This window comes from Bos grunniens, chromosome 2 (genome assembly GCF_055505025.1).
Source record: "Bos grunniens cultivar Pamir isolate PY7600 chromosome 2, Bosgru_T2T1.0, whole genome shotgun sequence".
In the NCBI taxonomy this organism is placed as follows: Eukaryota; Metazoa; Chordata; class Mammalia; order Artiodactyla; family Bovidae; genus Bos; species Bos grunniens.
The window spans coordinates 78,154,392-78,175,604 of NC_141166.1; the positions used below are offsets into that span (position 1 = coordinate 78,154,392).

Below are 21,213 nucleotides of genomic sequence, written 5' to 3' on the forward strand. Positions count from 1 at the left end.
TTGTTGACTATGATGGCTACTCCATTTCTTCTAAGGGATTTTTGCCCACAGTAGTAGATATAATTGTCATCTGAATTAAATTCACCCATTCCAGTCCATTTTAGCTCACTGATTCCTAAAAAAATCACTCTCCCACTCCCTCAAAAGGCCAGGTGTGTGCAAGACTGATTCAATAAGGGAAAAGAATCCAGTTCCTAGAAGAGCTTCATAATCTCAGAGTCTTAAAGACCCTTAAGAATAAACTCACATACAAAGTCCAAAGAAGTAAATATATAATTTTCCTGACTAAAGTTAAATACATGTAATGATTTTTGCTCTGAAAATGAAGAGATCAGCAAGGACTTTAAAGTAGAGTGCTATACTCATTTTATTCAGTGCTTTTTTAAAAAAACTTTTTTACGGTATTGAAAACAACCTTTTCCTCTTTGTATCACCTGGTACTGACTATGAAATGATGCTTTAGAGGTATAGTAGTTCACAGAGTTCATAATTTAAGTACATGTAATTTGTGTCCTAATTAGCCATTTTTCCTTCCTTGACTTAAAAAGACCTATAAAACTTTCTGAGAGGAGAATAAAAACTAAAGAACACTCTGAACCGGTCTTGTTGAAAGTAGCACAATATCACTCAGGCCTTGGTATCAAAATCAGCTGGATTAGACACAACTTGAAAAACTTACTAGTCAAACAATTCATGTGGGCTCCCCATGCCTTAGTTCACCATCTAAATGTAAATAAGAACTGTAACTATTTCATTGAGTGGCTTCAAGAACCTCTGTAAATAACTCAGTGAAGCACTTAAGACAGCTCCTGCACTTAATAAAAGCTTAGTAGATGCTCATCCTCATTTTTATTATTGCTATTATTAGCCACGTGAGAATACTACCCCTGAGCTCCAGGTCTGCCACTGGCACATTCATCCATTCAGTGCTGTTTCCTTTATGTCATCCCTCACAATGTTTTATAGAGCTGTTTTAATTTTCAGTAGCTATTTCTTCTGCATGTGTTTTGTTTCCCCTAGTATACAAACCATATACACTCATAAACCCACTCATTCTCATGACTCAGACTTTATAATCATGGTCCAGAGTAGGGGCCCCTGTCCCAAAGCTAATTAGAGGAGTGATGCTTATTATGAAGGGTCCTTTCTCTGAAAGTATCCTTGCCACCAATCACTGGAAGTCTGTCATGCTTAGTGACTCATTCTGTTGTGTCATCATCAGCTCTTCCCTCTCCAGACTCCCTCTTTCAAACAAAATGCTACTGAAAATGGGTAACCTATTCAACCAACAGTATCAATAGTCAGACTGAATGAGACATGTGTGGATCTTGAGTATATTGGATTCTGCTGGGAAACAGAGTGAAAGAATTGAACATTCCCCAATAGTTGACTCTAGGAGCCAAAGGCAATGCTGTTCTGTGCCTTAGACATTCCTTTGTAAAAGTTGGTAAAGGTGTTTGCCTTGGAAATCAATACAAAGTTTCAGAAGTGTCTTTCCATAAACACAGTTTCAATTGGAAAATGTTAGCTCCATGAACTACCCAAAATCAGGATAAAAATACTGAGCATGAATATCAGCAAGCATATGCATAGCAGTGTCATCTGGCAAAAAGAAAGGAAAGAAGGAAGAAATGTGTGTGACCGGGGTTGGGGCGGGGGGGCGGTGGAGGGAAGGAAGATCCATAATTTCTCATACATGCTACTCCATGAAATCTTTAACCAGAACCAAACACACGGAGTATGAAGATTAAAATTAAAAACCCAACGTCAATCTTTCTATCTACACACATTAACCTAACAACTTTGATCTGCTGTTCAGTCACTCAGTCATGTCCAACTCTTTGAGACTTCATGGACTGCAGCTCTCCAGGCTTCCCCGTCCTTCACCATCTCCTGGAGCTTGCTCAAACTCACGTCCATGGAGTCCATGATGCCATCCAACCATCTTATCCTCTCTTGTCCCCCTCTCCTCCTGCCATCAATCTTTCCCAGAATTAGGGTCTTTTCCAATGAGTTGTCTCTTCAAAGTAGGTGGTCAAAGTATTAGAGTTTCAGTATCAGTCCTTCCAGCGAATATTCAGGATTGATTTCCTTTAGGATGGACTGGTTGGATCTCCTTGCAGTCCAAGGGACTTTCAAGAGTCTTCTCCAACACCACAGTTCAAAAACATCAATTCTTCAGTGCTCAGCTTTCTTTATGGTCCAACTGTCACATGTATACATGACTACTGGAAAAAACTTTGATCTAATTAGCACCATAGACAAAAGTTCAGTGCTAACAATGAGGTAAACAATGGTGATTGTCAACATCATCTTGATATTAAGAAGTCTGGGTCCTCATTAAATTAGCTAATTTGATATCCCAAATTTGCAATATTAGCATCTCCACCCTCCCAAAGCCACCACTATGTAGCATGGCCAATTACACTCAACAAGCATCAGCATGCCTGGGCTTTTAGACGCTACAGTCAGTTACTACAGATGAGTTAAGCATGTTTCCAAGCCACCCTAAGTATGAAAACAAACATATATTCAAATGAGGATACACAATGACCTAATGGGAAGCATTTAGTCAAGCGTCTACGGACCAGTTCAGACTGGCACCTTTATCCCTTTTGGTTTCATCTGTCCCTCCCAGTCAGGGCACCAGTACAGAGCTGAGGTGGGGAGGGGAGTGGTGGTCCTTGCAGAAGCCCAGGTGTTTGCCTAAACTCTGATTATAACAACACATCCAACAGCGGCAGGCATCCTAGCTGCACAGGCCTGATAACTCTATCAGACCCTACTCATTCAAAGGACTCCAGAGACCCCCCTTTCCACCCTCAGCTTGAGGCAGATCTCAATGGACTGACGAGTATGAGAAACTGAGATAAGTGCTAGCTACAATTACGGAGATAACGTTTGTGGTGCTGCAATTAGGCTTGTGTGAGCGCTTCTATTAACCTTTGCATTGCCAGCATTTTCCCACTTGGCATTCTAAGTGAGTCACAGCATGTAAATTAGGAAGGAACACAAGCTGCTGAGTTACAGGGCCAGTGAGAAGCAGCCAGTGGGAGATCATGACAGCCTCTACTGAGCTGCTCAACAAGCACAGCAGGAAACGAGGAGCTTTACAAGAAGCTCCCACACCACTGTTCTTGCATTCTCTGATGCTGAAATGATTTCTGGTGATGATGTGAATTTATAACTGTATCACCTGAGAGAATGTGGGCATTAGAAGGATCTTGAAAATTTATCAGGGCCTTTCCTTTGGCTGACTTAGGTTTCCTGACCAAATAGTCCTTTTAAACAGTGCTGCTGCTGCTGTCACTTCAGTCGTGTCCAACTCTGTGCAACCCCACAGACGGCAGCCCACCAGGCTCCCCTGTCCCTGGGATTCTCCAGGCAAGAACACTGGAGTGGGCTGCCATTTCCTTCTCCAATGCATGAAAGTGAAAAGTGAAAGTGAAGTCACTCAGTCGTGTCCAACTCTTCGAGACCTCATAGACTGTAGCCTACCAGGCTCCTCCGTCCATGGGGTTTTCCAGGCAAGAGTACTGGAGTGGGTTGCCATTGCCTTCTCCATTTAAACAGTGCAGAGTAATGCTTTTTCAGGCCATTTGAGACAAAGTACATAGGTTTTATGGTTATCAGTGGAGTTTAGTAACTCTCTGTATTAACACCCATTATCTCATTTAACATTCACAATAATTGAACAAGATTTATAGAATATGTCTTGTTACCTTTCTTTGACAGAGATTAAATGAAAAGCAGAGCAGTTAAGTAGCTTCCTCAAAATCACTCAGTAAGTTAAGTCCAGGACCAACACAAACCTAAGCATATAGATTAATATCCAGAACAGATCACATTAGTCTTTACCACTAAGGACTGAAATGCTAAAATACCTTTTCTTCCCTGTACCACAAGCCAGCCCTGAGTTGCCTAATCAAAAAAGAAAAAGAAACAAAAAAAAGAAAAGCTCAGGGTTTGAGAAATCTTATCATAATCACCATTAAGAAATATTTGCTAGGCATTTTATATATAAACAGATTTTTTTTTCTTTACTAATCCTCCTCTAGGATTCAAAAACTTTGTCACTAAAATTCTTGGTCACCCCTTGCTATTCAGCCTTGAATTCTATTAAACTGAAAAGAAAACAATAATCTTTTCCTAAAAACTAGATTGGGCTTCCCTGGTGTCTCAGTGGTAAGGAATCTGCATGCCAAAGTAGAAGCAGGTTTGATCCTTGGGTCAGAAAGATGCCCTGGAGAAGGAGATGGCAACCCACTCCAGTATTCTTGTCTGGGAAATCCCATGGACAGAGGAGCCTGGCAGGCTACAGTTCATGGAGTCACAAAAGAGTCAGACACAACAGAGCAACTAAACAACAACAATAACAGCAACAAAAACAGAATTCCATCTTTCTTATTTGATTTGCTTCAAATATTCATGTATAAACCTACAATGAATGATACCACCACCATCTTTTTACCTGCACCATATGATTCTCTTCCCTCAAAAGTTTAATGTTAGGAATTTTTAAATGACACTGATATGGTTTTTCTTCCCTTTATTAATAGGTTAAAAATTAATAACCTCAAATTTTGTTCACCTAACTCTGGTTTGGAATGCTTTTTTCCCATCAAAACTTAAGGCCGATTTCAAGTACATTGGGCCCATTGATCTGACTGACATTTGCAGCTGTGTGCCCAACCAACTTGGACGGTGTAAGTCTGAGCTGATTATCATGAAATCAAAGGCTAGATTTCAGTGGCTTTGGGCTAAATTAGTGATTTCCAAATTTGCTGATGATAAAAAATAAACTGGGGCCATTGTTAAAAATATAGATTTTCAGATTTGGGGGGAATCTCTAAGTTCAAGAAGTACCCCAAGGGATTACTTTTTTCAATTACATTTGGGAAACATGGTGCTAAATGTTTGTTTTAAATGAAAACCTAATATAAAGCAAGAATCTTGGTTGACTTGGTTGATCTTAGAGGTTCTCTTAATTCAAGAAACTGAAATTAAAAAAAAAAAAGAAACTGAAATTAGTTTATGTCAGTTGAACTTGGGAAGATAAAAAGTATGAAAGATGACTTTTGTGCCCTATATAACATATTTTACAAATTTTGGTTATAATTTTATCTGTAAGCATCAATCTTTTTTAAAATTTGTCACAAACAACTAAACCAGATATAGCACTGTGCTTGGCATAAAGTCCCTAATAAATATTTCATTGAGGAATGAATGGAGAAAATGACTCAAGTCTCCACCTCTCCATAAAGTCCTCACCCATCTTTCCAACAGTCTGTAATACCTTTTCCTTTTTTCATATCTTATAAATACAGCCAACTCCATCCCACAGTGCACTAGATCCAATTCCATTCTGTTGTTCCTGTATGGGAGCACAATGTAGTGAAGAGAAATATGGCTTTAGATTCAAACACACGTAGACAAATTTCTTCTGATCTGTAAAATGAGGATATGCTAAGTATCTCACAGGGTTGTTGAGGGCAGTAAATGAATGATGGCTGCCAAATACCAGACTATACACCATATGAAGGCATGAATCTTTGTCTTCTCGGCACTTAATACAATATGAGGTCACTGTAAGACCTACGCTTATGGTATTTTCTTTTTTCCTTCTTTCCTTATATACTCTAAAATACCTCAAAATGAGGGACCAAGTCTTATACTTATTCCCTTGCCCCCATTCTTCATCACTTACCTGAGCATATAATAGATACTCAAATAATTACTTGTTTAGAAAGAGAAAAAAGGAAGGGCAAAGAGAAGAAGCAGAGGAAGGAGGATGGAGCACTGAAGGGGAGAAAAAGACACACTTAAAAAAAGGGTTTTTTAGGAAGGGTTGTCTTACTCTCAATACTCCCAGGCACCACAGAACCAGCCCTCAGAGTCAACATCCTAAGATCGACAAGCAGGAGCTCTTTCTTACAATAATTGTTTGCAATTTTGTTCACTTCTAATAACTTAGGTTTCAGTACAAAGAATAAGTGATTTTGCCTACACTGCATGTTATTCTCTCTGAAATACAGTTTTTATTTACTGAGCCATCTCTACTTGCTTGCAAAACAAAGTTTCTTTCAAATATAATTCATATAATGGAAAAGAAAAGTAAGAATCATAGAATTATATATTATGCATATACCAGAATTCTCCACATTCCTAGCTCCAAGAAAAACAAACACTGAAAACAAGTGGGAAAAATTTCTCAGGTGGTTTTCATTTACTAGTGTTTATAGAGCTAAAAATTTATTAGAGGTAATTGTCAGTGGGCTCATCTTTTTACAGATGAGATCCAAAACTAACACCCAAAGAGGTTAAGTAGCTCACCTAAGAACACATGAGTCAAAATTCCAAGCAGGACGAATCATTTATACTTATAGAAATTGTATAGAATTCTTACATTTTAGATCCATAAGTGATCTTGGGTGCTGTGCCTGTGTGCTCAGTCGCTCAGTGGTGTCCAGCTCTTTGCAGCCCTTTGTACTGTAGCCTTCCAGGCTACTCTGTCCACAGGATTTTTCAAGCAAGAATACTGGAGTGGGTTGCCATTTCCTGCTCCCCACTGGAGTGGGTTGTCATTTCCTTCCCAACCTAGGGATCCTACCCAAGTCTCCTGCATTGGCAGAGGGATTCTTTACTGCTGAGCCATCAGGGAAGCCCCATAAGAGATCTTAGAAACTCCCAAGACTTTCATATCATTGCCAAGTCAAAATACCTAATACAACATTCCTTATGTTGCTGCCTGAATAGCACCTGTGAGAGCTCATTCCCTCACAGCCATTCTATTTATGAGTTTCGTTTTTATATCAAACCGTAATATCCCTTCTTCCACCTTGTATTCCTAGTTCTCATCTTCAAAAAATAGATTCATTCTGTGCTTTTTCTCTTTATATTTTCACTGTTCTCTCCAACATTTATTATATTCCACATTTCTGAGTATTTCCAGACATTACTTGGCCTGTATTGATGTTGATGAGAATGATGATGATGATAACAATGAAAATAACAGTGAGAAGAACCTATGTTTACTGAATGCTTTTTATATGTCAGTCATTGTGAAAAAGCACAAGCGTTGATTATCTGTTTTGTTCAGTGCTTATACACAGCACCTAGAAGAATGCCTGCGATGTATCAGACATTAAATAAACACCAGTAGACTGAAGGCATCCTCATCAAAACTCTCTGAAGTTGAGAGCTGGAGGGTTTCCCCTGTGCCTTAGCAGTAAAACATCGCCTGCAATGCAGGAGATGCAGGAGATATGGATTCGATTCCTGAGTCAGGAAGATCCTCGGAAGGAGGGTGTGGCAACCTGCTCCAGCATTCTTGCCAGGAAAATCCCAAGCACAAAGGAGCCTGGCAGGCCACAGTCCATGGGGTCACAAAGGGTCGGACACGACTAAAGCAACTGAGCACATATGTTGGAATTGTGAAGCGAGACAAAACTTCGCATATGCACTTAATCATTGTGCTTTATGCTTACAAATGTTTTTCTCTTGTAAACACAGTAACACAGCTGTGACCATAGATTTCATTTATTAGCTATTATATGTAAAGATTCTACATCTAGAACTAGCCTATAACATTTTAGAGTTCTGTCCACCAAGACTGATTCCCATCACATAGAGATAAGCCATTGTTTCTCTCTTCTAAAAAAAAAAAATAATAATCAGCTCTTGTCTCCAACATCTGCAAGCTACCACCCCATCAATTTTCAGAAAAATTCATTTAGACTTATCTACCTTGCTACCTCCAATTCCGCTCCTTCTGTTGTTATTTAAAACCACTTCATTTACTTTTGCCCAAATCCCCATGAGAATTACTCTTGTCATCATCAATGAATTTCACTGTTTGAATCCAATAATCAATTCATAGTTCTAATCTTATTTATCAGCCACATTGAACATTAATCCTCACTTCTCCTCTAACCACTGTCTTCATTTGCTTTCTAGGACACCCACTACTTTAGACTCCTCACACTTCACTGAGCAACCCTTTTCATCTCCAGTTCTCTCCCTCACTCTGAGCTCTTGGTAGAGTGCCCCAAGGCTCAGTCCCTGGTATTCTGTTTATACTCACCACATTGTTCATCTAATCCCTTCTCATGGCATTAAACATAGTCTCTATACAAAAACTCTCACATTTACAATTCATGTCCACAACTCTCTTCCCAACACTTTATCTAGTTGTCCAACAGAAAATCAAAATGCAACTCCCTTTACACCAAACCAAATCCCACTTGATGGAAACTCCATCACTGCTAAAGCTAAAATCCCTCCAATCAATATTAACTCTTCCCTTACAATCTGTCATTTAATCTTCCAGAAAATTCTAATGGTAAAAACTTCTATTTTTAAAAAATATAAATCTGATCATTTTACTCCTCTACTCAAAACCTTTCAATAGCTCTCCATATCACTCAGAGTAAAAACCAGGTCATTACAGTGATCTATTGTGTCCTGCCTAATCCAGCCCTCTGTTGCCTTTTTAACCTTAACCTAATTAATTCACTTGATCCCATAAAAATTGTGATCGCTTGCCATCCCTTTTTTATAGATGAGACTGAGACTCAAAGTTGAGTGAGTGATCTAAGATTAAAAGGCCAGCATATGGTATACAAGATGGGAACTCAAGTGACTGCTCTTCAGCATTATTCCATCTCTCTAACCAGGAAGCAACTTGACTTTCACTGCAGAATCCTGAGGAGCCTCAGAAACCTGTGGTGCTATGTACTCCTCAACATGGGAGATGAATGTGGGGCTGAAAACAGGAGAATTCATTGAATGTCTGATTAAGATTCCACACACCATCCTGCACAGATAGGCAACCCTGGAGCAGGAATAAAGATCTACCTGATGGCAACCATGAGCCAGAAAGATACTAGACTGAAGGATAGGCAGCCCTGGAGCAGGAATAAAGGTTTACTTGGTGGCAATCATGAACCAGAAAGATACTGGACTGAAGGACACTAGACACTAGAGAGGGTGTGGGGAGGCACACCATTCCCAGTCTGAAATTAGAAATATTCTTCCTATACGTCTCATCACTATTCCTACGAACATTTCAAAAACAGTTTTTAGAGTATTAACACGGAGCAGTATAGACCTGGCTAAACAGCTTAGTCAAAAAATTAATGAAAATGACAAGTCTGCATTCAAAGACAAACTATTTAATGACTAATTTTTTTAATTGGTTCTAGGCTGAAACCTTGTATAACAAGTTTCAGCACCGAGAAGAAATTTTATGCTACAGTTATGAACCTCTGATAATAAAAGATTTAATGGAATTTCAAATAGGCCATTAATTATAACATGCCAATATAACAAGAAGATTAAAATATGTCCAAACTAAACAAGTTCAATACAGTTTAAGTACTTTGTTTGAAATTAAATTTTCCCAAGTATATATTTTGATATCAAATCTTGAAAAGTTAAATACGGAAACAGATAGCAAAAGCTTTTTTTGTGGAAAATTTCCATAAAATATGCCCACATGGCTTACTTCAAATATTAACAACTTTTTAACCAAATGAATTAGACATTAGATCAAGCATACAGAAAGTGGGGATAAGACGGTTGTAGGATGTGTATATTTATAATTTCTTATATTTTTGAAAGAAATTTTTCATGGTAAATTTTGAGATGTTTGTGACAATATATTTCCCACAAAATAAGCTTCCAAAACAAGAAAAAGGATTGGGTAGTGTTGCTATTGAATGTTTTGAAGTGTAAACTTCTGAAGAAACAGATGGTATATAGAGGGCGCTCATTCTGCAGAGATAAAGGAAAAGATAGGAGGCAGTAATAGCTACTCGGTTGTTTTTCCTAAGAGGGTTGTGTGGTGTTGAGGGAATTATATAGATTCCAGCTGTATCTGGGGTTGGTATCAAAAAGATTTGTTTGTGGGTTGGATGTGGGAGGTGAGGAGAGAGAGGAATTAAAGATGACAAACAAGTTTCTGGCTTGAGCAACTGACAAAAGATGATGCCATTTACTGAAAACAGAAGCGGGTAGGGCAAACAGGTCTGTGGGGTGTGGAATCTCAAGGTCTTTGGGGGACTGCCTAAGTTCAAGAAGCTTGTTTGAGTCATCTAACTGGTAAAGTCAAGTGGGATGTAGAATATCTGAGTTTGGAATCATCTCCACTAAATCAGCAGCAGTGATCGTGGTGCTGACCAGAGTCAGCATCACATGTGTACAGAGTAAGCTGCCACCCTGAGAGTGGTGTGGTGGCATAGGAAAAGTCCAGCAGCAAAGCAAGGAAGTCAAGGCTCTTGTTCTCCCCTTCCAGTATTTAGACGTGGGATTCATTCCAACTTTCTACGTTTCACAATGATGCACAAACACTTCACAATCATTTATAATATATACTCTGAATTCAGAATACTGGGGTCAAATTCCAGCTGTACCTCTTACTAGCTATGTAACTTCAGAAAAGGTATTTGTTAGGGCCTCAATCTCCTCATCTATAAAAGAGGGATATCATAATGATTTCACCAGTTTGTTTTGAAAAATAAAGTAGTATGTGTTCCCTTGTGGCTCAGCTGTAAAGAATTTGTCTGCAATTCGGGAGACCTGGGCTCAATCCCTAGGTTGGGAAGATCCCCGGGAGAGGGGAAAGGCTACCTGCTCCAGTATTCCTGCTTGGAGAATTCCATGGACTGTATAACCCATGGGGTTGCAAAGAGTCGGACACGACTGAGCGACTTTGACCTCATTCACTTCACCAGTGTTTGACACACACATTACTTAGTGTACCTGACGTATAAAGTGCTAGTTAAGTATTTGTCCTCACTATTTTTATAAGAAGATTAGTCTACAGTAGCATTTCCCAAGATCTGTCTGTTGACAAGATCTTTCTTGAAAATAGCATTATGCAAAAACCCAATACGTAAAGAAAGTATAGACAAATACTTGTGGCTAAAAGGTAGCATCCCTCAGCCACCACCCGAACTTAGCACTTTTCCTTGCCTTACATCATGTATCCACTGAAGGTGGTCTGTGAAGTTTCTGAAAAAGCCATCAAGCTAGATAATCATTCAAAAGCAAGAGAAAAAATAAAGATGTTTTCAGACATACAAGCAATAAAGACTCCAACATCCATAAATCTTCACTTAAAAAAAAAACAACAACTCTGTGCATTGGCAATAAGAAAAGTGAAGCCGGAAAGTCAGTTTGTCTAACTGCAGTGATGCTTCTCCATTTATTATGCTTCACATTCCCTGGAGGGTCCTTCATGTGTATTATAAGGCCTTCCTCATCCCACCTCACCTTGACCTCACTCAGTCCTCCTCCGAGGAAGAATGAGTTAACAAGATTGGAAAATTTGAAGAGAGAGACTGGGTGTAAGAAGGCCAGTCCTGGGACCTAGGTTACCTGCAGGGAAGTACCTTGTGGGGTACACAGGGACCAAGTGGGGGGAGCTTGCCCTCGTCCTGAACTGCCTATGCCTTGGTTAGTATGACCATCTACTGGGATGGTAGCTCTGGGAACTGGTATTAGGAAGCCCACTTGTCCACCAATGTGAATTTTTCTAATATCCTGTCAGTGACAGAGGTCATATTTTGGTTCCCATATGCCTTTATACTTTTGCCTGATCTCTCAATTGGTTTTGAAAAATTAAATGAGGAAGAAGTGTGCTATTTAGAAGACCTTGATCTTCAATAATGTGGGATAACAGTGAACTCAGAAAGGGATCAAATTCACTGGCAGATTCCTAAGATAAGAAAGGCCCATATCACAAAACCAAAATTTATTTATCCTGCAGAGGAAGTTGGATTTTATTCTACCAGGAGGCAAAGGCCATTGAACCACTTTCAATCAAAGGTGACATGACCAGATTGGTATGTTGATTATTTTCTTAGATAGTGTGGGAAAGAAACAAAGAGAGCACTGAAAAGGGGGATCAGGTTAGAAAGAGAAGGCAGCATTTTCTGAAGGCTAAATTCACCTGTTTTATAACTTTGTCTAAGACTGTCACAAATGACGATGTCATGTTTTGCCAACCTGTTATCTAATTCTGAATAGCTGGTCTGCTGGCTCAGTAAGATTGCATTAAGCCAAGCAATCAGATAAGTAAAACTACAACTACATTTAGGATCTTTATCATGATGTTTCAAAATATGCTTTACAACTTTTCATTTAAGAAAAAGAATGAAGTAATGTTGCTCTCTTCTGACTTCCAAAGTTTAGTTTCCTAAAGTATCCATGATAAGTTTTTAGAATTTTAAAAGGCAAAATATTACTAGTCACAAAGTGATGGCTTGAAATTTTGTGGCTGTAAAATAGACCATTTTGTCATTCATAAAATCAGCACAATATTAAATTTTGATACAAAACAGATGTATACTACTTGCTGCAGCCTTGAAGATAATTTTTTAGCAATGTCAAAGTAGATCAGATGCTTAACGATACTTTTAAGCCATAAGCTGGTCCTTGGTCCGTTACCTTTCTGAGGTTTCTATTGTTGTGCCATTCCTTGGAGCAAGATACCTCCATTAGACCCAAGGCAACTGTTTTTGATTCCGAGTTAAAGTTTCTGGTTTCTGTCGCAAACATGTTCTATGCTCCATGATTGGTGTTGTCCAACATTGTACCAAACACTAGGTGTCTTGGCATAACAAGGTATGATATAATCCATGTTTCCAAAGAACTTGCAGTCTCTGGGAAAAAAACAGGAGTGATAAAACTTATAAAACAGCAAAATTTGTAAATAATTACAAATTTTTGTAAGAAATTACAAAAAATACAGTAATAATAACACCCCCATGTTCACTTCCTAATGCTTCCTTCCTCCATAAAGAAATCCCCTGACATTATCCAATACGTGGTAAGAAACAAACTTCTTTGGGAAAACAAAAAGCAAATATTCACCTAGCCAGGCAAATCAGATGTATTAAGTGGGGCTCTTGGGGATTTAAGTTCTTCCCCTGTTTTGTTATTATTGCTTGTTCTGTTATCTTTCGTTTGTTTGTTTGTTTTCCACACAGTTGCTCAGTGCTCTCTTTCTTCATTGACTACATTCATCCCCTTCAAAAGGGTCCTCTTTTCCAAAGTGCAGGCCTAGCTATTTCTGAAGTTTAACCACTCTTCTCCCTGCTGATCCGTAGGAAATATAATATATTAATAAGGAAACTCCCTTGTGGCTCAGCTGGTAAAGAATCCACCTGCAATGCAGGAGACCTGGATTTGATCCCTGGGTTGGGAGGATCCCCTGGAAAAGGGAAAGGGTACCCACTTCAGTATTCTGGCCTAGAGAATTCCATGGACTGGATAGTCCAGGGGGTCACAAAGAGTCGGCCATAACTGAGTGACTTTCGCTTGTACTTGTACTTCAGTAACAGAAATCTTACCCAATGTAGTTGAAACAAAGACTTGTCTAGCTTTCTAACTAACTAGGAAATTCAAACAATAAACTTGAGGTATGGCTAGATCATGGTGCTTCAATGATGTCTTCGAGGGCCTGACTTTTTCCCTCTGTCTCTGTTTTGCTCTGGACTGATTCTCCCCCTCAAAGTGGCAAAGATGGCCACCAGGAGCTCTAGGATTGCATCATTTTTATAGATAATAATTCTACCCGCTTCTTCCACTCCCTGCCCCACCCCTATTCTCCCCATTCCTTAAAACTAGAGCAAAACTTCCATGGACTCTTCACCAGAGAGATGCTATGAAGAAACAAATGCATATTCACTTTACACAGAACTCCTTTAATATTTTCTAAAGATTGTTTTACTTGTCATTGTTCAGACGACAAGTCATGTCCAACTCTTTGCCCCATGGACTTCAGCATGCCATTTTACTAACAGGGAATAAAACATAACCAAATTATAGTGGTAAGAAACTGCCACAGTCATCAAGACAGTATGGTACTGGCACAAAGACAGAAATATAGATCAATGGAACAAAATAGAAAGCCCAGAGAAAAATCCACACACATATGGACACCTTATCTTTGACAAAGGAGGCAAGAATATACAATGGATTAAAGACAATCTCTTTAACAAGTGGTGCTGGGAAAACTGGTCAACCACTTGTAAAAGAATGAAACTAGACCACTTTCCAACACCATACACAAAAATAAACTCAAAATGGATTAAAGATCTAAACATAAGACCAGAAACTATAAAACTCCTAGAGGAGAACATAGGCAAAACACTCTCCGACATACATCACAGCAGAATCCTCTATGACCCACCTCCCAGAATATTGGAAATAAAAGCAAAAATAAACAAATGGGACCTAATTAAACTTAAAAGCTTCTGCACAACAAAGGAAACTATAAGCAAGGTGAAAAGACAGCCTTCAGAATGGGAGAAAATAATAGCAAATGAAGCAACTGACAAACAACTAATCTCAAAAATATACCAGCAACTCCTACAGCTCAACTCCAGAAAAATAAATGACCCAATCAAAAAATGGGCCAAAGAACTAAATAGACATTTCTCCAAAGAAGACATACAGATGGCTAACAAACACATGAAAAGATGCTCAACATCACTCATTATCAGAGAAATGCAAATCAAAACCACTATGAGGTACCATTTCACGCCAGTCAGAATGACCACGATCCAAAAGTCTACAAGTAATAAATGCTGGAGAGGGTGTGGAGAAAAGGGAACCCTCTTACACTGTTGGTGGGAATGCAAACTACTACAGCCACTATGGAGAACAGTGTGGAGATTCCTTAAAAAACTGGAAATAGAACTGCCTTATAACCTAGCAGTCCCACTGCTGGGCATACACACTGAGGAAACCAGAATTGAAAGAGACACGTGTACCCCAATGTTCATCACAGCACTGTTTATAATAGCCAGGACATGGAAGCAACCTAGATGTCCGTCAGCAGATGAATGGATAAGAAAGCTGTGGTACATATACACAATGGAGTATTACTCAGCCATTAAAAAGAATACATTTGAATCAGTTCTAATGAGGTGGATGAAACTGGAGCCTATTATACAGAGTGAAGTAAGCCAGAAAGAAAAACACCAATACAGTATACTAATGCATATATATGGAATTTAGAAAGATGGTAACAATAACCCTGTGTATGAGACCGCAAAAGAGACACTGATGTATAGAACAGTCTTTTGGACTCTGTGGGAGAGGGAGAGGGTGAGATGATTTGGGAGAATGGCATTGAAATATGTATAATATCATATATGAAACGAGTCGCCAGTCCAGGTTCGATGCACGATACTGGATGCTTGGGGCTGGTGCACTGGGACGACCCAGAGGGATGGTATGGGGAGGGAGGAGGGAGGAGGGTTCAGGATGGGGAACATGTGTATGCCTGTGGTGGATTCATTTCGATATATGGCAGAACCAATACAATATTGTAAAGTTTAAAAATAAAAGAAAAAAAAAAAGAAACTGTGTAGCTTAATACTTTCTGCGGTCTTCTGGAGTTTAAGGAAATGGAACTAAACCAGCTATTTCTTAGCTCTTTTCACTGACCCATTTCTCACTGTACTGTTTAGAAACATCTCTATCCAACTCCTTTATTTGGGTTTCTGTTTCTACAATGATGCTCGTGGGCTTTCCAACTTCTTGGTTAGTATCCTTTCTTTCTAATTCATAAAGCCAACATCAGAATGAAATTATGTGGCTGCTAGTTATCCATAATAACTTAAAGAGAGCCAAGTAAAATATCTCTTCTCAGAGAAATATGCTAGGCTGTCTGTCTAGATCTAACATCTTCTGACTTTACATAGGAAAGTCAACTTATTTAATTCTGCGATGCTCTCCTGTTTCTGGGCTTCCTTGGTGGCTCAGACAATTCTTCAGACCTGTTCTTATAGCAACACTCCTTTTTTTAAGATTTTTAAAAATAATTAATTATTTTATTAAAGTATAGTTAATTTACAATGTTGTGTTAGTTTCAAGTGTTCAGCAAAGTAATTCAGTAATACATATACATTGATATCTATTCTTTTTCAGATTCTTTTCTACTCTAAGTTATTATAAGATATTGAATATAATTCCCTGTCCTATACAGTAGGTCCTTGTTACCTATTTTATATATAGCAGTGTGTATATTAATCTCATACTCCTAACATATCTTCTCCCTCCTCCTACCACTATCCCCTTTGGTAACCATTAATTTGTTCTCTATGTCTGTAAGTCTACTTCTGCTTTATTAGTATGTACATTTGTATCATCTTTTTAAGATTCAACATATAAGTGATATCATATGATATTTGTCTTTGTCTGACCGACTTCAGTTAGTGTAATAAGGTTAAGGTCCATTCAATGTCAACATTCTTTAACAGTGGTTGCCAAACACAGCTGGATGGCTGTCTCCTTAGACTGGAACACAGCAAGTTGGTGCAAAGCTTTTAAGAAACTCTCAAGAGATAGGACAGAGTCCAAGCACTCAAAGAAAATGAAGATTGCATATGCTCCCCTCAGCTGAGCTGATCCTTTGACCCTACCATTCCCTCAGGCTATAGGAAAGTGGATAAAATGTAAATACTCAGCCCACCACCTGTATATGTGAGGAAAAGAAATAAATCTTCCTCAGATGGTAGGAAGAAGGCATCAACATTGTATCACTGGAGTATTACCTGAGCATGATCAAAATGAAAATAACAGCATAGCAAGAACAAACAAATATTTAACATGAAATAAAAGAGTCCCACTTAGAAGATATTCTAACTTAAAACAAGAAGGTAATATCTCCCAATTATTTCAGGCAATGGCTGGACTTAATAAGAATAAAAATTCAACTTTTTATGGCTCAAAAACAAATCAAAGCAAAAGTATGAGATAAAAAGAAATTTGCTAGTCTGAGAAACTCTGGCTATAAACTTTTGTGGCTCTTCTCTCTTTCTTTAAACAAAATAGAGCTGATGAATACAGAAAATGAAGTGGACTCATTATTTACAGAGATTTTCTAAGATACCATCTGTTTCTTGCTTTAAAGATTATACCTTCCCTCAAATTTGTTAAGATCAGGCTTCATGAAGATACTGGTGGAAACTCGGCAAATACACACATGTACATATGCACATATACATGTGTGTGTGTGTGTTTGTGCATGTGCAGACACACACTCTCCAGTGAACAGAAGTAAATATTTGAGACTTGTGGAAGGGTTAAAATCTGTGATTCTCTAAGACAGTAACATAAGTTGACAAGAAGACAAGAACGTGCTGGTTACTCTCATTGGCCAACCTCCACCCACCACTGTCACCACCATTCCCTGCCCCTCTCTGCCTTGCTCTGATTCAGGCGAAGCAGACCCCTGAGACTCACCACCTTTGTTCCCATGTCCTCAGGCTTCCAAGTGGGTTGGAAACTAGAGGGTGGGAGGAGGGAAAATCTTAGGTATTTCTTCCTTCTCTCTCCCTGCTCCCATGCATATGTGCATGCGCAATCATGCCTGACTCTTAGCGACCCCATGAACTGTAGCCCACCAGACTCCTCTCTCCATGGGATTTTCCCTCCAAGATTAATGGAGTGGGTTGCCATTTCCACAACTCTAGCTTACATGCGAGGGATCCCCTCTTCCATGTGTTCACTGTCAGTGGACTCTAGGAACACTCTTTCCTCCCCTTGTGCCATAGTCCTAGGGATGGTAGCATCTTCAAGCAATTGTTAGTCCCTGGGATCTTACTATATCTTGGGTTTTTTTTCTCTTAACCTCATCCCCATCCCAACAGTAATCCTTTTCATAATAGCTCTAAATCTTAAGCATGGTAGGGCAATTCTGTTTCTTGCCACGATTCTGAGTTGTAAAAACTGAAACTGATTTTGGCCAAATTAAGAGAAGATAAACAAATTAGAAAGAGCAAAGGGAAGAGAAAAGGCTCTGCTGACTATGGAATTGCTCTCACAAAGAAAAGGCTAGAAATAATAAATGCAAAAAGGTGAAGGAGAAAGAAGAGGAGGAAGAAAGATCTAAGAGATTAGAGAGAAGCTAAGAGTTAAGAAAGAAAGTTAAAGAGGCTCTAGCATAAAGATATTGGGATATAAGGAACCAAAAAATAAAGCAGGAAAAAAAAGAAAATATAGAACAAGAAAAGTTTCCCAGAAATGAAGAAAATAAATGCTACAGACTAAAGGCATATGCTGTGTTTGAAATAAACTTCATGCCTAGCAGTCAATACCAACTTACATTCTAGGTATACTATCCTTTATGTGCTAGCTAGGTCATTATCAAGGATAAAGAAAAACAAATCAAGCAAAATACAAAAAAAAAACCAATCAGTGTCACAGGGGAAGAAACCATGCTGCCCTCAGATCCCTTTACAACAGAGCACAGTTCTACAAAGTTCTCAGGGAAAAAGAATCATTGTTATAGTACTTTATATATTTCTGTAAGTTAAAAAAGAACTCTTAATACCTAGAAGGTGGATAGAGTGAGATGAGAGGAGGTATCTCGTACATGCTAATGTCTCATCACACATAGCAGGGAATCACTCTTTCATATTTGTTATAGTGATCAGTGATCAACTGGGGCCATGTGTTTGGGGTCTTGGTTCTGACCCTCCTCTGGGCACCTCCCTTCTCCTTCACATGGCCGGTTTGGGTAGTCTCATAGTTCAAACAGGAAGAACTGCAAAGAAGACAAGCCCCCAAAGAAAAAGCCCTTATGAGCTTCTGCTTACATCATGCTTGCTAATATCTCATTGGCCAAAGCAAGTCACATGGTCAAGCCAGTCTCTGGGTGTAAGTGTATATACAGGGAATTTGAATCTCAGCTACCATTTTTGGCAAGTAATTTAATTTCTCTGCATCTCAGTTTCCTCTTCTGTAAAATAAAGACAGTAGTCAGTTCACTTTATTTGGGGGGCTGAGACAATAAAAATGTAGCTAGCAGAGAACTTAAGAAATAGTAATTGACTGGTAGACAATAATTCCCATTTGTCATACACTTGCAAAAGGGGGGTGCATGCATGTGTGCTCAGTCACTTTAGTTGTGTCCAACTCTTTGCGATCCCATGGACTGCAGCCCATGAGGCTCCTTTGTCCATAATATTCTCCAGGTAAGAATATTGGAGTGGGTTCCCATGACCTCCTCTGTAAAAGAAATAATCTATTAAAAGAAAACTGGGAGCTCCCCTCATAAAACCGACTTTCAAATAAGTCTCCCCTTTTTTTTTAAATCTTTATGAGATGGTTGGATGGCATCACCAACTCAATGGACATGAGTTTGGGTAAACTCCGGGAGTTGGTGATGGACAGGAAGGCCTGGCATGCTGCAGTCCATGGGGTTGCAAAGAGTCGGACACAACTGAGCGACTGAACCAAACTGAACTGTGGCATGTGGGATCCTAGTTCCTCAGCCAGGGGTCAAACCTGTCCTTCCATTGGTAGCATGGAATCTTAACCACTGGACTGCCTGGGAAGTCCATTTTTCTTAAAGCCTCACATTTTTGTAGAGTTGTGATTAGCATTGTTTAAATTTGCTTTTCAATGGTTTCATTTATTTTGGGTCCTCTATGCAAAGCATGTAATCCCTTGCATACAGTGACTTAATTATTTTCTATTCCTTTTATTTGTCATCTTATCTTTTACTTTTATGGGCTCCTAATTTAAAGAATACTTCCCTTGAACTACTTGAAGGGCACCTCATTTTTTTCCAGCTTTACTGAGATACAATTGATATACAGACATACCTCATTTTATTGTGACTCACTTTGTTTTGATTCACAGATATTGAGTTGTTTTTTTTTTTTTTTTTTTTTAGAAACTGAAGGTTTGTGAGAACCCTATGTTGAGCAAGTCTATTGGCATAATAATTTCGACAGCATTTGCTCACATTCTGTCTCTGTGTCACACTCTGGTAATTTTTGCCACAACATTCCCTTAAGCCAAAGCCTAATTCAGAGCAAAGCCCCAACTCTCTCCAGTTCTATGAAGGCTGGGAGAGGTAAGGAGACTACAAAGAAAACATCTGAGGTCAGCAGAAGTTGGTCCCTGAAGTTTAAAGACGCTATCTCCATCCATAACATGAAAGTCCAAGGTGAAAAAGCAAGTTATGCAGAAGGTCTAGCTAAGAAAATTCACAAAGGCGACTACACTAAACAAACAACAGATTTTCAGTGTAGGTGAAACGGCCTTCTATTGGAAGAATATGCCATCTAGGATTTCCACAGCTAGAGAGAAAAAGTGCCTAGCTTCAGAACTTCCAAGGACAGGCTGACTCGTTAGGGACTAATGCTCACTTGCGTGAGTCCATGTTTAGTCGCTAAGTTGAGTCATATTCTTTGTGACCCCCTGTACTGTAGCCCACCAGGGTCCTCTGCCCATGGAATTTTCCAGGCAAGAATATTGGAGTGGGGTGCCATTTCCTCCTCCAGGGGATCATCCCGACTCAGGGGTTGAACCCGTCTTCATCATCTCCTGCATTGGCAGGCAGATTCTTTACCCTACTGCCATGTGGGAAGCCACTGCACACTTAATCATTCTTAAAATCCTTGGGCCCTTAAGAATTATGCTAAAGCTACTCTGCCTCTGCTCTATAAATGGAACAACAAAGCTCGGATGACAGCACATTTGTTTATAACATGGTTTACTGAATGCTTTAATCCCATTGTTGAGAACTACTGCCCAGAAAAAAAAAAAAAAAATCCTTTAAAAATGTTACTGCCTATTGACAATGCACCTGGTCACCCAAGAGCTCTGATGGAGATGTATGAAATTCATGTTGTTTTCATACCTGCTAACATAACATCCATTCTGCAGCCCATGGATCAAGGACTAATTTCAACTTTCAGGTTTATTACTTACAATACACATGTTGTAAGGCTATCGCTACCACAGACAGTGATTCCTCTGATGGATCTTGGCAAAGTAAACTGAAAAGCTCTGGAAAGGGTTCACCATTCTAGTTGCCATAAAGAAAATTCATGGTTCATGGGAAGATATCAAGATATCAACATTAATAGGAGTTTGGAAGAAGTTGATTCCAACTATCATGGATGACTTTAAAGAGTTCAAGATGTCAGTAGAGGAAGTCACTGCACATGTGGTGGAAATAGCAAGAGAACTAAAAGTAGAAATGGAACCTGAAGATGTAACTGAATTGCTTCAATCTCACAAGAATACTTCAGCAGATAGGGAGTTGCTTCTTATGGATGAGCAAAGAAAATAGTTTCTTAAGATGGAAACCAGTCCTGGTGAAGCTGTTGTGAAGACTGTTGAAATGACAACAAAGGATTTAGAATATTATGTAAATTTAGTTGTCTCCAATTTGAAAGAATG

General features: G+C 39.0%; 1 long non-coding RNA gene across 1 annotated transcript in view; it reads right to left on the reverse strand.

The window, feature by feature from the left end:
• The window catches only part of LOC147378268 (uncharacterized), a 123,542-nt gene that overhangs the window by 51,403 nt on the left and 50,926 nt on the right, over positions 1-21,213 (reverse strand). Inside the window, exon 2 of the long non-coding RNA XR_015151752.1 lies at positions 12,451-12,665. This is a non-coding gene — a long non-coding RNA (uncharacterized LOC147378268). The remainder of the gene's footprint in view (positions 1-12,450; positions 12,666-21,213) is intronic.